Raw genomic sequence first — 22,583 nt, forward strand, 5'->3', positions numbered from 1 at the left:
GTTACTTTCAGTCTGGTTATTTTTATCTACAGTACCCACAAGTCAAAGTGGGTGGGCTACCTGGTGCACACCTGCAAGTGCATATTGTGACACTGCGATGGACTAGTAAAGTTAGACTAACTCATGCGCCTACCAGTTCACCCTCAACCACATGAACACAATTTGCAAAATAAAAAAGCAATACACCAAAATAGAGTGTATACACTTGCCCAGATTACAAGAAATTAATAGCATCTGCTGGACTTGAAACTCAGTCTGGCTACAGGTGACAGCAGTACCATTATTTAGTATCCACCTCAGAGGGCTCCCTCATAGATCAATGTGGTGAACACAATCTGCTATATCTGATAATAAAAGCATCATTCTTGGGTGTTTCACTGGAAATAGTCCAAAGCAATATTAAAGCCTCCAAGTAGGTAAGAGCTAGATCTGGTGAAAAAGTAATGACTCCAAAGTCTAAGCTTTGAAGGACTGAAATACAAAAATGAATCATGACTCAAATCATGGCCCAAGCAATGATGGTTGGCAAAGATGTGCAACAACAATCAGGGGGTCATTACAAAAATGTTTCTAAAGGGCACGTTTCTGAAGCAAGCAGCCATGCTTCTGGCATAGTGAACTTCAACAGTAGCATTTTCTAGCTGGTGGCGGTACTGTCACATGGTGAATGACAATGCTGTTATCAGTCAAGTTAGAAATGGTTTGCTTAGCAAATAACACCCCCCCCCAAGATGAAAGGAGATGAACAGCTGTCCTGTCTTCTGATGCAAATCTTCTCACTTAGGTAGAACATGAGCTGATGGTGAACATGCAGGATGTGAAAGGATCTTTCTCTCTGGTCTTCTGCTGGCGTAAGAAATTCAGGAAGCTGGAAGGACTGGTTTAAGGACAATTCTAACATCTTAACAGATTCAAGACATTTGCAGTACAGCAACTATAGTTCACTGAAGAAGATAAAGATCTGAACCTCAGAGCCTAAGTAGAGGTAATGTTCACTAAGAAAAGCATCTTGCCATAACTAAGCCACAGCAAAGACCACCCTCTCCACTCAATCAGGGAACATCTTCCAGTCAGCAGAATATATTTGATGTGTTAGTTTCAAGTGGCTTCGATCACCTACAAACTCCAGTCTGAAAGTCTTACAGGAATAAAAAAGGAGATATAAATGAAAGTAAAGCATTGCTCTACATCCCTGGGTGTTAGCACAAAAATAGGGAACTACTTGTGCTGTACCAGAGGGTAAAGACAGGAGGCGACAAAACTTAAAAACACAACCTTTTCAACCACTGAGTAGGACAAGATTGAACTTTGCAAGTGGAGTTCTGCAATTAAGCATGAAATCACAGGGAACTGAGGGAAGATGTACAGGAATTTCAGCTGCCACAAAAGAGAAACTCAACTGATTACCACACCCTCCAATCTTTATAAAATGAGGAGAAATCAGCAAGAATCAAAATTTTCACATGGAGAAAAAGTCAATATAAGACGCACATATCCTACTCCAGGAAGGGACTTGAGATTTTCTCAGGACATCTGCCAAAATGTTTATTTCTCCTGGTATATGAAATGCTAAGAAAACAACCTGACAAACACAAGGTGTAGGGTTTGATTCTCACGTGGGGCAATTGGCTAGGCTTAAAATGGCCCACAAGGGGCAATTAGCCTAGTACTAACCTATGAATCTATGAATACCTTAAGTACATGACCAGGCTGCCTTTCCATATACAGTGGATATAAAAAGTTTACACACTCCTGTTAAAATACCAGGTTTTTGTGATATAAAAAATGTGACCACAATAAATCACTTCAAAACTTTTCCCACCTTTAATGTGACCTATAACCTGTACAGTTCAATTGAAAAACAAATCTGTTAGGGGAAAAATATAAAGAATAAAAAATGTACAATAAGCTGGTTGAATAAGTGTGCACACCCTTAAACTAATACTTAGTTGAAGCACCTTTTGATTTAATTACAGCATTCAGTCTTCTTGGGTAGGAGTCTATCAGCATGGCACATCACAACTTGGCAATATTTACCCACTCTTCCTTGCAAAAGCACTCCATATCTGTCAGATTGTAAGGGCCCTCTCTTGTGCATAGCCCTCTTCAGGTCAACCCACAGATTTTCTATTGGATTTAGGTCTGGGCTCTGGCTGGGCCATTCCAAAACTTTATTTTTCTTCTAGTGAAGCCATTCTTTTTTTGATTTGGATGTATGATTGGGGTCATTGTCATGTTGAAAGTTGAAATTCCACTTCATCTTCAGCTTTCTAACAGATGCCTGAAGATTTTGTGCCAAAAGTGACTTGTATTTGGAACTGTTTATAATTCCCTCCACCTTGACTAAAGCCCCAGTTCCAGCTGAAGAAAGGCAACCCCCCAAAGCATGATATTGCCACTGCCATGCTTCACCGTGGGGATAGTGTTCTTTTGGTGATGCAAAGTATTGTTTTTGTGCAAAACATACCTTTTGGAATTGTAGCCAAAAAGTTCAACCTTTGTCTCATCAGACCATAACACATTTTCCCAAATGCTTTTGGGAGACTTGATATATTGCTTTGCAAATTTTAGCTGGGCCTGGATGTTTTTCTGTGTAAGGAAAGGCTTTTGTCTTGCAACCCTACCCCATAGTCCAGACATATGGAGAATACAGGAGATTGTTGTTACATCTAGTACACAACCAGTACTTGCCAGAAATTCCTGTAGCTCCTTCAGTGTTGCTGCAAGTCTCTTGGCAGCCTTCCTGACCAGTTTTCGTCTTGTCTTTTCATCAGTTTTGGAGGGATGTCCAGTTCTTTGCAACATCATCACTGTTGTCTCATATTTTGTCCACTTTTTGATGACTGTCTTTACTATGTTCAGTGGTATATCCAATGCTGTGGAAATTTTTTTGCACCCTTCTCCTGACTGATACCTTTCAACAATGACATCCCTTTACTGTTTTGTAAGCTCTCTGCGAACCATGGCCTTTGCTATGGCAGGTAACTGAGTAAATGTCAGGAAAATCCTACTAGGACAGCTGAACTTTATTTGGGGTTAATCAGAGTGTCTTTATTTGATGGCAGGTGTGTACCCAAAAAGACTGAATGCTGTAATTAAATCAAAAGGTGCTTCAACAAAGTATTAGTTTGAGGGTGTGCACACTTATGCAACCAGCTTACTGTAATTTTTTTTTTTCCCCCTAACAGATTTGTTTTTCAATTGAATTGTACAGGTTATAGGTCACATTACAGGTGGAAAACATTTTGAAATTATTTATTGTGGTCTCATTTTTTTATATCACAAAAACCTGGCATTTTAACAGGGGTGTGTACACTTTTTATATCCACTGTAGGAAAGCATGAATACATGCTATTTTGCTTGTCTACGCAACATATTATCAGCAGGTTTGTTGGACCAGTTCAGGAGGGGTTTTTGCCTCAGCTCTACCTCACATATACAGCCCTCAGGTAAAGAAACACTGCCTTTAGCTCCATTTGGTTTATATGGAACCTCCACTTCATAACAGTCTAGTTCCTTCGAGATGTGGAAAGACCAACACAGACTCTCTTGCCTGCCAAAAAAAGAAGTTGTGTACTCACCATAATGTTCCATCTGAGTAGTTCTACTTCGTCTTCAACCTGTGGGTACCGAATCCGTATCGGATCTTAGCCGGCAAATTCACTAGCATCTGCTCCAAGCTCCTCCCCTTACCCATAAAACACCTCCACTACCTTCCAACCCCCAGATCGAGTTTGCTGACCCTTATACTGAGAATCGACCTGAAGAAAACCTTATGACCTACAGCTGCAGCCAACAAGCTGTTCATATGATAAGGTCAGGAGGAAGGAGAAAGGGACGGTTGAAGACAAATTAAGTAGAACTATTCAGATGGAACGTTATGGTGAGTACATAACTTCTTTAACTGAAGTAGTTTACTTCATTTGGTCTTCAACCTGTGGGACACAGTCCCCAGCTACTAAACTCCTGGGTGGCCCTCATGGAAGGATATTCCGGAGCACCATGAAACCAAAGGATGCTCTTCTTCTAGAAGTCAAATCCCATTTGTAGTGATAAATAAAGGTATGAGATGCGGACCAAGTAGCTGCAGAACAAATATCATCCAATAAGACTCTAGACCAAAAGGCCACAAAAGTAGCCATGGACATAGTGGAATGAGCTTTCACCTGACCCAGAGGAGACGCCTTTATCCTTATAGACCTGAAGGATGCACAAGGAAATCCACCTAGCAATAGTGACCTTGGAGATAGGTTTACCCAAAAAAGGTTTAGAGAAGGACACAAACAATTGATCAGATTTACAGAAGTTTTTAGTCCTGTGTAAATAAAATCATAACTGTCTATGAACATCCAACAAGTGGAGTTTGTATTCTATTTTGTTAGCAAAGTTTGGGAAAACAGGTAAGTTAATGGTCTGATTGATGTTAACTTGTGATGCAACCTCAGGAAGAAAGGAAGGATTGGTCCGAAGGGAAACCCCATCTTTATGGAAAACCATATATGGAACTTTGATGGACAAAGCTTGCAGTTCTGAAACCCTTTTAGCAGAGATGATAGCAACCAGGAATGCTGTTTTCCAAGATAAGAATTTAAGATCTGTGGTTGCAGCAGGTTGAAAAGGCGGAGCGACCAAAGCTTGAAGAATCATAGAAAGATCCCATGGAGGAACAGGATCCTTAACCGGAGGGGTGTAACAGGAAAGTACCTTTGATAAAGGCTTTACACAGTCTGGAAGAGGCCAGGGAGGCAGAATTCTCACCCCCGTGAAAATGAGAGATGGCAACTAATTGAACTTTGATAGTAGAAGAGCTTGTTCCTTGTTGAAAAATATTGGCTAGGAAATCAAGAATGGCAGAAATAGGAGCCGTGAAAGGGTCTAAACTCCTTTGAGAAGCCCAAAAGGAAAAACGTTTCCATTTGCTGAGGTAAATCTTCCTGGTTGAAGACTTATGAGCTGCCACTAGAATAGACCTAACTGAAGAGGATGATCCAGGAGTCCTAGCAATCATGGGAACTGGAGCAGCCAAGACGTGAGCTTCAAACTGTCCAGGTTCGGATAAGGAACCCCAAATGGGTGTGAAATCAGATCCTGAATGGGATCAAAGGCAGAGCCAGAAGATGAGACCAAAGGAAGTGAAACAATACCTGGCAGGGCCAAAATGGAGCAATGAGGATCACTTTGCTCCCCAGTTGATGAGCTTTCTGTAGAAACCTCGGAATAAGAGGTACTGGGATGTAAGCATGCAGAAGACCGGGTGGAGCCAAGCATGGACTAGAGCATCTCTGGGGGACTCCCTCGGCAGAGGGTTTGGAGCGAAAAACTCGCTGTACTTCGCGTTGGAAGGAGATGCGAAGAGATCACAGCAAGGCTGACCCCACTCCAGAAAGATCTGTTCCTCTACTGAATGATTCAGAGACCACTCATAAGACATCAGAATAGTCTGACTTCACCTGTCCGCTAGAATGTTGGACCGTCCCAGAATGTGCGTTGCGATGAGAAAGCGCCTGGTGGAGATCGCCCATTCCCACACTCTCATGGCCTCGCGACAAAGGGGATAAGATCTGGTCCCTCCCTGTTTGCTGACGTACCAGACCACTGACATGTCTGACTGAATTGCAATGGTTCCCAGAGGAAGAAAGGCATGAAGGGCCTGTAACGCCAAAAAAACCCACCCTCATCTCTAGACCGTTTATGTGCAAACTGGTCTCAACAGGGGACCACAGGCTTTGGGCTATCCTGCCAAAACAATGCCCCCCCCCCAAGTTGGAAGGCATCCGTGGTTACTACGGCTTGGCCAGAGGCTGGAACAAAAGGTGATCCCTCCAAGATTTCCAGAGAGCACATCCACCACAGAAGGGACGACCGGCAGACTCGACTGAGGCGTACTGGATACGATAATGGATGTTCCAACAGGGACTATTGTACCGCTAGTGTCCACTGTAGTACTCACATATATAACCGGGCGCACGGAAGAAGCGTTATGGTCGCTGCCATGGAACCTAAAGCCCTCAACACTGATTCTGCCAAGGGAAGATGAGAACGGTAGATCAAGGAGACATGCATCCTCAGGTTTTGTACACTTTCTGTGGTCAGGAAGATTTTGCACTGTTGTGTGTCTATCCTTGCCCCAATGTAGTCCATCACCTAGACAGGATTTAGAAGTGATTTGGATGTGTTGATTGTAATCCCCAATTGCAGAGCAAGCTTTAAGAAATAATCCCTGGTTTGAGAAAGTAGATGCCTGGTGGGCGCAGTGAGGAGCTAATCGTCCAGGTACAGATAGACTTGAATCCCCTGAAGCCTCAGGTGAGCCGCTACTACCGCCATCACTTTGGTGAACACCCTGGGGGCTGTGGTGAGATGAAAGGGTAGGGCTTGAAACTGGTAATATTGACTCCTAGCCGGAAGCGGAGGAACCTTCTGCAGCTTCTGTGCATCTTCATATGATAGTAGGCATCCTGGAGGTCTAACGAGCACATCCAGTCGCTCTCTTGCAGGTATGGCATGATGGACTGTAGTGTGACCATCCAGAATTTTTCTTTGGCAACTGACAGGTTCAGGGTAGACAGGTCCAGAATGGGCCTTACGTCCCCCGTTTTCTTTGGCACCAGAAAGAACCTGGAGTAGATGCCCGATCCGGACTGATCTGGGGAGAAGGTTCAATGGCTCATTTTTCTAGCAGCTTGGGAGATTTCCCGTGCTGCTGCCTCTCTTTGCGTGGGTGGTACGTCTGGGGAGGTGTTTGGGAGGAACCACAAAGGGGATAGAGTATCCTTTGGATATGATCTGAGGCACCCAGTGGTCTGATGTTACGGACTCACATGCCGCCAGGTGCAATGACAGTTGTCCCCCGACTGCCTCCAGAGTAGAATAGTCAGGCAATCCCCTCAGAGTTGCTGTCCGGGCCTGTCCAAGAAAGGTTCTCGAGACCCAAAATTCCTTGTACCCCCTCTGCCTCTAGGCCGACATCTATTCTGTCCCCCTCTGCCTCTGGGGGAAGAAGAGCCCTGAGTGTCCTGGGAATACTGTGACTTCCGGAACCACATCTTCTTTTGCCCTCTCTGATTCCGGGAAAAAGATCTGTGAGGATTTGAGGGTTCGAGAAGCGGATTCCAATGGCAGACAGTGTCGTCCTGTCCTCACTCTGGACTAAAGTCTCTGACGGTTTTACCAAAAAAGAGTCGATCTGTTATAAGGGGCGTTGGCAAAAGACGCCTTGAAAGGTTCCGAAAACTGACATAGTCTGAGCCAGGCGTTACGCCTCATGAACAAGCCAGACCCAGCAGCCCTAGCTGCTCCTTCGGTAGCATGTGAGAGGAGTTGCATGGACGTGTTGGAGATTGCTTTTAAAGTGGTCATCCTTGCGGAGAATGTGTCCCTGTACTCCTGTGACATGGACTTAGGGGGAGACTCTGCCAGTTCCTTGACCAGGATGCGCTGGAGTCTCGTGACATAGGCTAGGTAGTTCAGTGCCCTGACGGAAAAGGTTGCTGAAGCATAAACCCGCTTCCCTAAGCAGTTTATCATCCGTGACTCTCAGCCAGAGGAATGAACCGAGGAACTCTCTTGGGCTAGTTCCTTTTTTGTGGCTGCTGCTACCACCACAGCGTCTACAGGGGAGCCCTTGTACAATGTTGGCCTATCTGATGGTGGACTCAAGATCTTATCCGAATGTTTAGGGATTGGTTCCACGGTGTCTGGCTCCTTCCAGGCCTGCGAGGTGACTAGGTCCACCAGGGGATCTACGGGAGGGGACACCCAGGAAGTAGATGGGCCCATGCCGAAAGCCTCCAGGAACACGGATTTGTGAGAAGAATGTTTGGGGCAGACCAAACTCCCCGCTGGCGTAGGATTTCCATGATGTCTCCAAAGGAGACATCCTCGGGAGGTGACCTTGGGGAACCTTCCCCATCATCCAAATCCATGTCTTCGGTGAGTGACTCGGGGGAGTCCAAGTGCCTCCTCTTACACGTATGCTTGTGAGGCACATCTCAGGTGGGGCCCTCTGTGGGGTACTCGTAAGCCAATTGTTTTTCAGGGGGAACCACCTAGGGCTCCTCGAGCACGGGCTGTCCCTCTGGTAAAATGATGGGATTCATAGACAGAGCCGAGGGTGTTGGGGTGGAATCTGAGGAAATAGTCAAGAGTCTCAATCCAGTGGAAAGAACCCTTTCTACCAAGTCGAACGCCGAGGGAGAACGAGCCTCCTGGGGTACCAATAAGGAAGCCGCTCCCCCTGGATCCGATGTGAGAATCAGAGCTGGCCCCGAAATGGATGGAGCTCCAAGGGAGGGGAACTTAGCCCAACAATGCCGGAGCCGATGAAAAAAGTTCCGCTCTCTCTGATCAGACACCCAAGCTCCGGCTCAAAGAGCCACTCGGATCCGAACTGGTTGGATCCAACACGCTCCAGGTAGCTGTCGGCATCGAGGAGACAGGTACCGTCGGCGCTGACCCCCTGACTAAGGCCATCCTCGGATACGAGTACTCCGAACCCGGTGGACGGATCGGAGAAGGAGAAAATGGTGTATAAAAGGGAAGCAAGCTCCTCCCTCCAGAGGAAGAGGGGGCTGGCAAGATTCCCATCTGGATCAGAGTACGAATGAACCTCCTCATCATTTTATCCATGTCAACTTCTGATAAGCTACGCATGGATCTTAACGAGGCCACCGGACTCCAACCTGGCAGGTCGAGGAACCGAGGCGCTTGATGGAGGACGTGTCTCCTCCAGCTTTGGGGAAATTCTCAGAGATCAGAGCCGAGTGGAGTCACGGATCCTAGCCTGACTTTTGGTGGGAGTAGAAGGAAGGTCCAGAGACCTCTTGGGTTTCTCTGGTTTGGAATGCTTGTCCGTTTTTTGCTCTTTCTCCTTCTCACTGCCCCTTTTCTGCTCCACTTCCACAGGTTTAGCAATGGGAGGTTGAGTCCCAGCCTGGGAGGGAGGAGAAATAAGGGCAAGAGAAGGAGAAAAGGTGGCCACAGCAGCTGCTGGCCTCAGAAGTGGGTGGAAGACCTTTTATGGCCAACTTCCTGTCCTTTACAGCACATGGGTTAAAACCCGCTCAGATAGTACACTAAGTACTCAAGTGGGCAACGCCCAAGCACATCACAGAAAGAGTGTGGTCATCTGCAAGGGACGATTTATGGCCACACTCAGTGCACCTTCTGAAGACAGGCTTGGGGTCAGCCATATCTCTAAATGAAAAATTCATGCTAGAGAAGGAAAAGGAGAAGAAAAAAGTTACCTGTTTCCCACTCAAAAAACACTCACCACACACTCAAGGCACACAGAACACTGAGGGGGGTGGGGAAGCAATAGAGACTAACAAACTAACACTGAAAACTACAGGAAATTTACAATATACAACGCACCAGTGAGGGGAGGAGGAGAAGGAACCTACACTAAACACCGAACACTGAAACTTTTTAGAAAAACTGCTTAAAAAGCAAAAACCCACTCACTAACTTGGAGCTCAGGAGATCATGATGCTTCAGGCAAGCCACGGCAAATGAGATCTGGGGGTTGGAAGGTAGTGGAGGTGTATTATGGGTAAGGGGAGGGAGCTTGGAGCTCGGTGCAGATGCTAGTAAATTTGCCATCTCAGATCTGATATGGATCTGGTACCCACAGGTTGAAGACCAAATGAAGTAAACTACTTCAGAACAACAGTTATTGTCAAACATTTCAATTGGTTATGCTCAAGGAAGGACCAGCTAACAGAGAGAGTGATAAGGACTGTACATCACTCTAAAGTCTAATTACAGGGATCTGATACTACAGCATCCATAAGCACTGTAAATCCGGAGCCACTAGCACCTTAGTTCAATGTGAGAACCACATCTCAGGCATGCACAGGCACTTCTGGACAATATTTAGCCTTTTCTGAACCTTGCAATTCACCCCCACCCAGGCTATCAAGGTCATTGCTTCCTGCCCTAGACTGATAGGTAGAACGGGTCTATATCACATAGTCGGAGTTTGATAACTTCGAACACGGAATGTTCGAACCATCCTGTTCAAAGTTGAAAAGCTTCGACTATGGATAAAAAAAAAAAAAAGAAAAGAAAAAAACTGTTGTAAGCACAGGGAAATCCCCCCTGCACTCCCCATGTGGGGAGCTGCCCCCCACACCCCCCACTACTTAAATATACCAACTCCGAGATCGCACCACATTGAACAAAACAGAAACCTCCCCTTACGGAGCATTCCGATGAAACGCTCGAACTTCTGCACATTCGAACTTATGGTCTCGACCATATGAGGTTCGAACTTGCAGAAGTTAAACTATCTGATCCACCACTAAAGTACAGCATCCAACTCCACCTTGATAAAAACAATCCCTCTCAGGCTCAAAGGAAAGTACTTTTTTTCCCAGTATATATTGATTCCAGGCCCTGCAACCATGGAAGTGTCCAATCAAATTACTACTGTAATACAGGTAATGTAAATATTTGGTACTCTTAGCTCTATACTACTGCACAGTCTAAAAGAATGTTGATGGAAATGACAGTACATTACTCATATTTGTGCATTTTTTCCCTATATTTTGAATACAAAATATTACATCATGTCAAGTTTATGGGAATGGTATAACTATAAGTAAACTTACCATAACAGGAGATATTCTAATCAATCACTGACGCAGTAGCCTAAACTTTATGGGTCTTTCCCTTTGTAACCGGTCAATCTTCAAACCCTTGTAGTACCTTCCATGTTTTCCAACTGTCAGGAGCTCAAGGATACCTCCATAGAAAGATGGCTCGAACACAAATTACTTCATAGCATTTTTTTTTTTTGGTCTGAGAAGGAGGCAAGAGCCCTCGGAGAATAATGCTAAGGAACAAGACCAACAGTAAACTATAAAGTATGAAAACATCCATTGTTATGGTAAGTTTCCTTACACAACTGTACTACATATACAAAATACAGATCACTGTTGCAGCACAGTAAGCTATACGGGTAATTGCAGTAGCTTAGAAATCTAAACAAAGAGACAGGAGGACAATAAACTGAAGAATCCAGGAGCCCTGGAGAATGGTCCTAGCAAATCCTGCTCTGGCCTAGAAAAGGAAAGAATTTTTTAGTGTAGCTATGTAACAAAATATACAGAGGATCAACTTAGTTCCTCTAGAATACTTTAACTACACCTCTTTCCAGAAAGCCACCAAAGAAGCCCAAAGCCCCTGTGGAATGGGCCCTAAATATGCCTAGAAGTGACTTATTATGGTGAGTTTAACAGAAGACAATAGCACAAAAAAAACACCTGTAAATAGTCTGCTTTGATACAGGATGTTCTTTTCTCTTACTTCATAGGAGAAAAACAGCTCTTTGTGGACATCCAGCACAGGAAAAATCTTCTCCCTTATTCCTGGGTTCAGGAAAGAAGACATGATGATGAATAATCACTTACAGTAAATTCTGAGATCACTTTAGGCATAAAAGCAGAATTAGTTTTACAAAAAAAAAGTGTCCTGTGAAAGCAAAAGTGAAAAATGAAGTGGGGTTAACTCACCTTAAGCACTTATAACCAAGATATTCTCCTAGCTGATGTCAAAGCACAGCCTGAAATAGTCTCTCATGTTAAGAGCTTCATTTCAGCCTGATGAGCTGGTTCAGATGGAGAAAACTTCATGCTTAAAATTATATCAAAGATACCAGTGAGAAGTCATCTGCTTCTTAGGTGGGTACATCTCTTTCAAAAACTGTTTACTAAGTTGTTTAAAAAGAGGAGGATCAAAGGACAGACAAGCAGAAATGATGTACAAATGCAAATTAATAAAGCAATAAGAAAGGCCACTGGACAGTAACTCAAACAAATAATAAATAATCAGAGGCAAATGGGCATAAAGTGGGTCCTGGTTCTTGCAGTGGCACTAACTAGAAAATATTTTCCATTTGCACACACATCATTTTCTAGTAGCAATTTTTTCACCTCCTTTAGTACTTGCTGCAAAGTCTCAGAAAAAAGGTGCTTAAAAGTACCAAATACTATAACCCAAGTAGTTAGTAGAGGAGTTTTCAGGTTGGGGTGTAGCAACCAACCTATCTTGAGTGTGTAAGGCCAGTCTATGTAGAAGCCTGTGGTAATTGCATTTGGCCACATTGTAGAAAAGGGAAAAAATCACTGTTGTTTGAGCCAAAACAGTCTCACCATCACAATTTTTGGGGAGTTCTCCTGGATCTTCAGAAGAAATTAGTCAAGTAAAATATTAACATAACAGCAGAAGTCCTCCTCTTCACTACTGCAATATTCTTTACTGAAGGAATCTCCTGCCAAGGACAGCCCAACATCTGGCCTGTAAACCAAAGCCTTTAGATCTTATAGGCACCGTATGTCACGTGTGCTCCCCGCATAAGGCTTAAAGGTGATGTATGGAAGCAAATACTCAGAAATTATTTGCCCCAGGTGGAACAAAACATCTCCAGTGACAAAGGAGAACAAAGGAGAACAAAGGATTATAGGAGGTTAGGCCCTGGGGCACTTACAAGCCTAGCCAAGAGTTTATCCCCAAAAAAGAAACCACAGTCAGCACCTGCACCCCAGTCAATGAGGGACACAGGGACAAATTAGTGGTTTCCCATCCACTCATCAAGGTTGCACTTGGAGGGTCAGTGAGATACTCCAATATATATGGAGATCTATTCAAGAGATGGGGCAGCCTTTGGCAGACAAACTTGTATATCTCCAGCATGTTTTGTTGATGTTGCATATTACGTTTAGGCCTTCTGAGTGGGTAATGCAAGAGGAGTTAGACTTACGGATATGGAGCATCTCTAGTAGGGCAGGATCCAATATTCCCTTGTAGGTGAGAGACAATTCGCCTCTGAGCAATATGTACGATACAGAGTAGAGTAACAGTAATTTGAGCCTGTCCGCATACGTCAGGTGTTGGAGGCCATGGTTTCTCTTTGTGAGGTATTTCTGTGGCATTTCCAGTTGGTGCAGGTGTTTGTAGAGGTACATACCAAACAGGGCATTGTACTCTATTATTGGCTTAATGAGAAAGGAGTACAGAAAGGTAATAACCTCCTTTTTTCCAGATGCAATCCCTTTACTTACGAGATGAACCAAGTAAAAGACTTTTCTGACCTCTGATGCTACACGATGGTCAAATGTGAGATTGTTGTCAACCTGAATACCCAGGTCTCTCATCACAGGCTGTGTGCTTAGGGGGTTGCCATTGATGTGGTAATCAGTAGGGGCTGTTGTTTTGCTGAATGGTATGATGATACATTTTTTTGCATTTATCTTAAGGCCATGATTTTGGTACCAGTCATTTGTTGCTGTAACACCCTCTTGCAGTATGTTAACATCCAGAAGAATACAGTTCAGAAGAAAAAGGAAGCAGGAGTTTCTCAGCCAGGAGGGAAACGAAACATAGAGGCAAGAGCTATAACAGGAGAGGGGGGGGTCCAAATACTGCAACTTTAAAGAGAAGAACATCTACTGCTATGGTAAGATTTTACACAACTGTACTATGTCCTTCCACATCACTGTTGAAGTATTCTTCACAGAAAGGACAGTACAAGGGTTAAGAAGAGGAGGAAGGAACAGAATACCCTCAACAAACCCATGGAGAATAGCCTTGGCAAAATCTGCTCTGGCCTTGGAAACAACATCAAGTTTATAATGCTTAGTAAAAGTATGAACAAAGGACTAAGTAGCAGCCTCAAGTATGGAATTGGTGTCCGAACCCTTGAAAAAGGCATCAGAAGAGGCAACTACCATAGTAGAATGTGCCTGTACAGATGAAGAAAGACATCTGCCATGAAAAGTATAACCAGAGCCAGGAGGAGCTGGTTTGCTTAGAAACAGCCAAAGCCAAAGTCCAGGCATGAAAAGAAAAAAAGAAGTTATGTACTTACCATAACGTTCCATGTGAGTTGTACATCTCGCCTTTTTGTTCTTACAAACGGGTTCGGAGCCGATCCCTCGGCTCCGAGTCGGCCGCTTTCCAAGCTGAAACTCTCAGAGAAGCTCGAGACCTAGTGGATATCCCATGATTTCCTGCTGTAACTCCCCAGATCTAGCAAGCTGCAATGCAGGAAACCAAGGAAAGGTACCAACCCCCTGAATCATTAATTCCAGCATAAAACAGGTATAGAGAAAGGAGGCAACCTGCCCAAGGATAGGCTGATCTAAAAAAAGACCAAACTGACCTCCCTGCTAAGGCAACCATCACTCTCCATGGAGGGGGACAGCGGGAGGGATTGTAAGAACAAAAAGGCGAGCTGTACAACTCACATGGAACGTTATGGTAAGTACATAACTTCTTTATGTGAAGTTGTACTATCTCGCCATTTTGTTCTTACAAACGGGTAACGTCCCAAGCACCGTAATCCTGGGTGGCTCACGGGAGAACATTCCTGAGCACAGTGGAACCAAAGGAGGCCCTGTTCCTGGAAGCCCTGTCCACTTTATAGTGAGTGATGAACGTGTGAGGCTTAGACCATGTGGCAGCTGCACAGATAACATCTAAAGGCAAACGGGCAGCATACGCCAAGGATGTAGACACCGCCCGGGTAGAATGGGCTTTAACGTCACAGGACAATGACTGATTGGTAGACGCGTAAACAAATTTGATACAGTTAGCCAGCCATCTGGATAAAGTGGTTTTTGAAACTGCATGTCTCTTCCTGTTATCAGCGAACGAAACAAACAGGTGTTCAGTCTGTCTGAAATCCTTCGTACGGTCAAGGTAGAACCTTAGCTGCCGGTGCACGTCAAGCTTATGCAACATATATTCTAGTTTGTTGGTATGATGTCTGAAGAAGGTAGGAAGTTCGATGGATTGATTTATGTTGCTCTCTGAGCACACTTTGGGAAGGAAAGTGGGGTTAGTCCTAAGAGAAACTCTGTCTGGGTGAAAAATTAAATATGGCGGTCTGGAGGACAATGCCTGCAGTTCAGACACTCTACGTGCAGAAGTAATGGCTACCAAGAAAATAGTCTTCCATGAATATAATTTGAGATAGCATGAGTAGGCTGGTTCAAATAGGGAAAGCATCAATTGTGATATGAGATTTAAATTCCAGGGAGAAATAGGGTGTCTTACTGGTGGTCTGAGGTGATGGGTTCCTTTTAGAAATGCTTTACAAAGACTATGCACCATAATGTTAGATCCATCACATCCTACATGAAAGTTTGAGAAAGCAGCCAATTGTACTCTTATGGTGGCAGCTGCTGAGCCCTTATTGAACAAAGAGGATAAAAACTCCAGAATGATATGAAGTGGCGCCACAAATAGATCAATGTTGTAGCGAGCAACCCAATGTATGAATCGTTTCCACTTACTATTGTACAATTTCCTGGTAGACAGTTTGTGAGAAGAAACTATGATATGCTGTACGGCAGGGGACAAATCAGTAGACCTGACTAAAGTGGGAATTGGAGCAGCCAAGCTGTCAGATTTAGGGAGAGAAAGATGAAGAACTCCCGACGAATGGGTCAGCAGGTCCAGCACTGGGTCCAGGATCCACGGTTCTTCCAGTTGATATTTCTGCAGAAAGGGGAACCCAAATTTGTCGAGGCCAAGACGGGGCTATCAATATAACTGTCCTTCCTAGACTTTTGGCTTTCTGAATAAATCTGGGAATTAAGGGGATCGGTGGAAAGGCATAAAGGAGACCCGGGGGCCAATCGTGCACAAGTGCGTCCATTGGTTTGTTCCCCGGTGGGGGATAAAGGGCAAAGTAGCTGCTGCATTTGGCATTCATTGGGGATGCAAACAGGTCGCAGCAAGGCCGGCCCCATCGGAGGAAGATCTGTTCTGCCACACTCTGTTTTAGAGACCACTCGTGAGGCAGCAGCAGCATAGCCCTGCTTAAACTGTCGGCTATCACGTTGGAAGATCCCGGGATGTGCGTTGCTGTCAGAAAGCGTCCGGTGGATACAGCCCACTGCCATATTCTCAGGGCCTCGCGGCATAGGGGATAGGACTTGGTTCCCTCTTGTTTGTTGATATACCAGACTACCGACATGTTGTCCGTCTGGATGGCAATCGTACCTAGAGGTAGAGAGTTGTGAAAGTGCTGCAACGCTAGAACACTGCTCTCATCTCCAGGACGTTGATATGCAAATGAGTCTCCATAACCAACCAAGTGCCTTGGATAGGGTTTACCTGAAAAAGCCCCCCCCCCTATCAGGGAAGCATCCGTGGTCACTGTGGCTGCGGGTTGGGGAAGAACAAAGGGACAACCAATTGTCACATGGTCGCTGATTAACCACCAAGTGGGATCTTTCTTGCAAAGAGTTGTCAATCGAATCTCGTATGATAAAAGTAGACTCTGGTAGGACCATTGAGCGAAAAGAAGCCATTGTAATATCCACATGTGCATTCGGCCTAAGGGAACTGCTATCAAGGCCGCTGCCATTCTGCCCAACAGTTGTAATATCTGTGACGCCGGTGCTTTGTCGAGAATTGGAAGGCTGGATAACTGATCCCTCAATGAGATAATTCTGGATTGAGGCAACTTGATTTTTTCGTTGATGGTGTCTATTTCTGCTCCTAAGAAGGTAATATGCTGCGAGGGCAATAATGCAGATTTTTCGAAATTTAGAGTGATACCTAAACTAGAACAAAGATGTATTAAGTAATCTCTTGACTGCAGAAGTTGATACTTGGTGGTGGCGATAAGGAGCCAGTCGTCCAGATACGTAAACACTTGGAATACTAGTCGTCTCAGATGAGCCATAACCACCGCCATGCATTTGGTGAACACCCTGGGGGCTGTGGTGAGACCAAAGGGCAGGGCTCTAAATTGGTAATGACTGGCTCCCAGCCGAAAATGCAGATTATCTCTGGATGCTCTGTCCATTTTGATATGGTAGTATGCATCCTTGAGATCTATACAGCACATCCACTCCCCCTTTGACAAAAAAGGGAGGATTGACTGCAGCATGACCATCCGGAACTTCTCCTTCTTTACAAAGGCATTGAGCCTGCTGAGGTCTAGAATGGGCCTCCATTCCCCCGTCTTCTTTGGCACTAAAAAGAACCTTGAGTAAGTTCCGAATCCTCTTTGATCTGCCGGGACTGGCTGGATGACTCTTTTGTCTAGAAGATTTTGAATCTCTATTTCTGCTAGTCTTCTCAGACTGGGTGGAACGTCTGGACTTTTTGCAACTACAGGGGGATTTTTTTATAAAGGGAATATGGTAACCTCTGGTAATGATGCTTTTCACCCAGGAATCTGTTGTGATGTTTAGCCAGGCATTTGGGTGTAAAGCTAAGTGACCCCCGACTGTCTCCAGAGTAGAACAGCCAGGCTTCTCTTCAGGAACGCTGATAGGGTTTGCCAGAGAACTGGTTCCTGTCACCCTGGTTTTGTGGACCACCTCTGCGGATTGGACGGCGTCTTCCATTTTGACCTCTTCTTCTGTCTCTGGAGGAGGTATCTGTAGGTGTGTTTTGGAAAGCTTCCTGAGGTTTCCAGAACCACATTTTCCCACTTCGTTGCCCTTTGGGGGTACGGTCTGGTTGGAGTGGAAAAACTGACTCCTACAGCAGACAGAGTCTTTCCTTCTTGTTCACACCTCATTAGTGTCTCCTTAACTTTTGGACCGAACAAGGCCGAACCGTCAAAAGGGGTGTTTACAAATGAAGACTTAAAGGCTTCCGCGAAGGAGCACAGGCGCATCCAGGACTGTCTCCTAAGAGCTATCGCTGAACCCGCCGCTCTACTCGAACCTTCGGCAGCATATGAAATGAGCCGCATGGATGAGTTGACTATGGAATTTAGGGTGTTGAGTTGTGCATTCACCTTGTCAGAGATTGCATCAGCTACATACATTACCCTGAAGGGTGTCTCCTAGTTCTTTGAGGAGATCTCGTTGAAGACGTGTGAAATGAGTTAGGTAGTTTAGCGATCTCATGGAAAATGTCGCCGAACTGAAAATGCGTTTTCCATATCTGTCCATAGTCCTGGAATCTTTATTAGGAGGATGGACAGTAGAAGAAGACTCCGACATCTCTTTCTTAGTGGCCGCCGCCACCACCATAGTATCCACCGAACTCCTTTTGTTAAGAAGGACTTGTCTGATGGTGCAGTAATGAACTTATTAGGCCTCCGAGGGACTGGTTCCATGGTGTCAGGAGACTCCCACGCCCTTTGAGCAACTAGTTCCATTAGCTCATCGAAGGGCGGAGTAACCCAAGAGGTGGATGGTTGAGATCCAAAGGCCTTCAGGAGAACCGACTCGAACTCAGTAGGGGCAAGAGACTGCCAATCCCCTCTCTGTTTCAGGATTTCTAAAATGTCTGAAAATGAGACATCTTCCGAGGGGGACCGTGGGGACCCTTCCGATTCCTCCAAGTTGGTATCTGATGTAAGAGATTCCTGAGGGGAATCTAAGTGCCTCCTCAGCTTCTTCCTAGGCACTTCCTCGGTGGGAGCTTCCGCAGAAGTACCTAGGGAGGAGGGGTCACCCGAAGGGGATTCCTGAGGTCCTGGATCTCGACGCTTAGACGGGATCTGCGGAGAAGAGGCAGAACGAGGCCCTTTGGGAAGAGGTGAAGACAGATCTGAGGAAGTAGTGGTCTTAGCAGACAAAACCTTCTTCATGGCATCGAAGGCGCCAGAATCCCGATTCAAAGGATCGATCGGCTCCGAACAGAGACCCCACACTCCAAACCAGAGGACGGGGCCAAGGACATCTGTGCCGAAGCACTGAGCGGTAGAGTCGTAACCAAAGTGTCGGTTCGACTCTCACGACCGGAGTCGACGAGTGACTGTCTGTCCCGAGGTTCTTCCTTCGGTACCGAAGAAACCAAGGTTGATGGAGCCGAGGGAAGAGGATCGAACCTCAGCTCCATAGGGTCTACTAGCATCGGTTTCGTCAGCACCAGCTCCGAAGATTCGATGGGTTTCAGAGGAGGAGGAACGGAGGAAACAAGAGGCAAATTCGGCTCCGAAGTCACTTGACTCGAAGCAGATAACATTTTGGCAAGGGCCGGGTTCTCCAATAACCTTTTCACCACTCGATCCAGATCCACATCAGATAATTTGGAGGAGTGTGAAGGGTGATGGGTCGAAGGATGCACCGACTGGAGGATAGATGATTGGGGTGCATCGAATATCGGCTCCACCACCAGAAATCGAACAGGCGGATCGATACTCAGTCCAGAGGTCTGTGGAACCGATATTCGAATCACGGCAGAGGTACTCGTAGCCAGAGACTTAGGCTCCGAAGATCCTCTAGAAGACTTAGACCCCTTCGATGTCTTGGAAGAGAGGTCAACTTTTTCAAGAGAGGCCTGAAAATCCAGTTTTAGAAGCCCTCTATCTACCAACTTCCTTCTTCTTTCTAGCAGAACTCTAGCACTGAAGGAGTGGCAGATAGAGCAGACTTCTTGCAAATGTACCAAGCCAAGACAATATACACATGTGTTGTGGTTGTCAGTAACGGACATCTTCTGTCCACAACCACATCTCTTAAAACCTGACTTTTGTTTTTCGGACATACTAAGTCCCACAGAAAAAACACAGCAAATAACCTTAAGTATTCTACTATATATACAAAAGAGAAACACCAATTAAACAATCCTAGATATTATAAATCATAACTTCTTGAAAAACACTCCACAGCACACTAGACTAAAATATGTATATATTAATGTAATGACAGAGCCCTGTCAACTACTAAGGAGGCAAAAACTCCTTCAACTACTAAATTACTATAAGAAATCTACTCTACCAAACTAACTTAATACTATCGAAAAAAAGAATAAAATCTTAAACTACAAAAATATTTAAATAAGAAAAGTTTTCACTGGCCCGAGCTTCACTCTTGAGAGCTTGCGATCATTGCAGCGGCAAACTAGATCTGGGGAGTTACAGCAGGGAATCATGGGATATCCACTAGGTCTCAACCTTCTCTGAGAGTTTCAGCTTGGAAAGCGGCCGACTCGGAGCCGAGGGATCTGCTCCGAACCCGTTTGCAAGAACAAAACGGCGAGATAGTACAACTTCACATCAAAAGTTATGTACTTATAACAATAGATCCAGGTCATCTATGTTTCATCTGGTTCAACTCTGGGTTGTTGGATCCAATGGGATCCGACCTCTGCACCAATTTGGAAGATCGGCTCTGTCTTCTCCCCTACCCATAATTATTCGAGCTTCACCTAATCATCTCAGATCAAGTTTACCCTAGTTAGAAATCCTAATTACTATCATAAGCAATAAAGGTAATTTGTATCAGCTAGCAAATGATTTGGTAGTAAACAGCAGGTACATTTGTAGAGTTGATTGGAGTAGATCTACCATAAAAAGTAATTCTTGTACACTTGAGTAATTTTGACTGGCATGGATAATAGGCATCAGAGAATAGACAATTGATTGGTGAGTGTTCACTGAAGTATTCTCATACGTAACTTGGCCAGTAGTACAAGTGTGATTGCTGCTGCCATGGAACCCAAGGCTTGAAGCATCCTCCGTGCCAAAAGGGAAAAATTTTGAATTATCTTCTTGACCTGAAATTGAATGGTTTTAATGCTATTTGGATGGCTGCATTCAAATAAGCAATAATGAATTCCAAACTCTGAGTTGATGTGAGCTGAGATTTGTTTTAACTGACTGATATTTCCCAATTGGGAGCACAGCTGGAGTAAATAGTCCCTTGCTTGAATCAATTGATGCCCGGTTATAGTGGTCAGGAGCCAAACGTCTTTTCATGGAAACACCTGGAATCCCAGCAGTCTCAGGTGAGCTGCTATGACTACTGTGCATTTGGTGAATACCCTGGAGGCTGTGGTGAGACCAAAGGCTTTGACGTGATAATGACTGGCTTGCAGTCGGAAGTGTAGATATCTTCTGGAGTGCCTGTTCCTTTTGATGTAATAGTATGCATCTTGAAGATCTGTTGAGCACATCCAGTTGTCCTTGTGCAAAAATGGCAGAATGGCCTGAAGCATGACCATCGGGGAACAGTGTATACTGAACACAGTGAATTTAATCGGCTGAGATCCAAAACTGGTCTCAAGTCCACTGTCTTTTTTTTTTTTTTTGGCACCAACAAAAATACCAAATAAGTTTCAGATCCTCTATGGTCTGGGGGGATATCTTGGATGACTCTTTTTCTAGTAGCGTTTTTACTTCTAGAGAAGTTGATTTCCTCTGACTGGGTGAAGCATCAGGGATCTTCTTTGGAACAACTTGAGGGGATTGGGAAAATGGCATAATATAACCTCTGGATATTATCCCCTACACCCATAAATCTTTTGTGATGTCTACCCAGGCTTTCTAGTGCAGGAATAGACTATCTGTGGGCATGGCAGAAGGATTTTGCAGGCTCGCACCACTTGCGTTTGATAATAATATCGCAATCAACTGGAGAGTGTTTGAGCAGGAATACGATATTTTCATACAGGTTGCTTTTTTTGACAAAGACATGTACAAAAGCATTTATTCTACTTAATTTAGCTGGTTCAGAAGCCAGTGAAAGCGTTCATTTGCATATGCACCTGCTGTGTTTGCAGGGTAGAGGGAAGACCACCATATAGTGGTAATGTCTGAAACAAGGAAGGACCCTAAATGATTAAAATGTAAATTTAGAGACACATGTAACCTCCAAACAAATATTTCAATGGAAAGGCACTTACTTTACACAGGGGATCAAAACCCTGGTGAAACTTTTGCAGTATATACAACAGCCTTATTTCTCAAGGCTAAAATGTGCAGATTTGGTGACTTGAAAGATGAATGATAAAAGACAGGCTTGTGTTTGGTATTACTAATGACGCAGTGAGAAAGATTTTGCTTTGAGATAGTGATTTAACTTTAAATAAGGCCATTGAGATTTGTCAGATATATGAGCTTACAGAAAAGCACACAAGTATGCCTACAAATGAGAATAACTGTGGAAGGCACAGTCACAAAGCTCATGTTGATGGAATGCAGCACATGGTTAAAAGAAATGGGCCCAAAGCGCATGGCAGCTACTGCAGGTCCTGTAACAGTCCCTGGGGAAACCCTGACTCTTTCCAGCAAATTCCAGGGCATGCTCATCAGTGAAGCATAAGGGTGAGTCAGCAAAATCAAAAGGGTCTGTGGTTACTTCCACTTCTAATACCAACTATAAAACAAGGAGGTTAGCTGCAGTATCAAATTTTATTGCCATCTGTCATAATTGCAGTGGAAATCATGAGTCCAAAAGACAAACATGCTTAGCTTTTGGTCAGCTGTGTCATTCTTGCAATAAGTGGAATCACTTCAAAAGGTTTTGTAAATCAAATAAAGCATACTTTTTTGTTAAAAGAGGGAATTCCAAGAGGCAAGTTGATCCATTAGAAAGCTGCAACCCCACTTTTTATGTTAATGGTGTATCTCTGCTTGCTGAAATAGTTAATGCAGAAGATTTGTTGGCAAAGAATGAGATCTTTTGTACTGTGATTAATAGGAGTCCCGCAGAGCTCAAAGTAGATACTGGCTCAAATGTGCAATGTTATGTCAGCAGAAACTTTTGCTAGAGTAAAAGCTGCAGAACAACTTGATTTGACAAAGTGTGCGAAGCTTGTTGCTTATGGTGGTGAAGAGATTCAGACAGAAGGCTCAGTTGTGCTTTCATGTTAATCTGCTGGGA

At 44.5% G+C, this 22,583-nt stretch overlaps 1 protein-coding gene across 3 annotated transcripts in view; it reads right to left on the reverse strand.

Moving 5' to 3' along the window:
• NUP210 (nucleoporin 210) overlaps positions 1-22,583 on the reverse strand; it is a 2,490,054-nt gene that overhangs the window by 1,517,803 nt on the left and 949,668 nt on the right. The gene's annotated exons all lie outside the window — the stretch shown is intronic.

This window comes from Protopterus annectens, chromosome 7.part0 (assembly GCF_019279795.1).
Source record: "Protopterus annectens isolate FY-2018-M chromosome 7.part0, PAN1.0, whole genome shotgun sequence".
Lineage (NCBI taxonomy): Eukaryota > Metazoa > Chordata > Ceratodontiformes > Protopteridae > Protopterus > Protopterus annectens.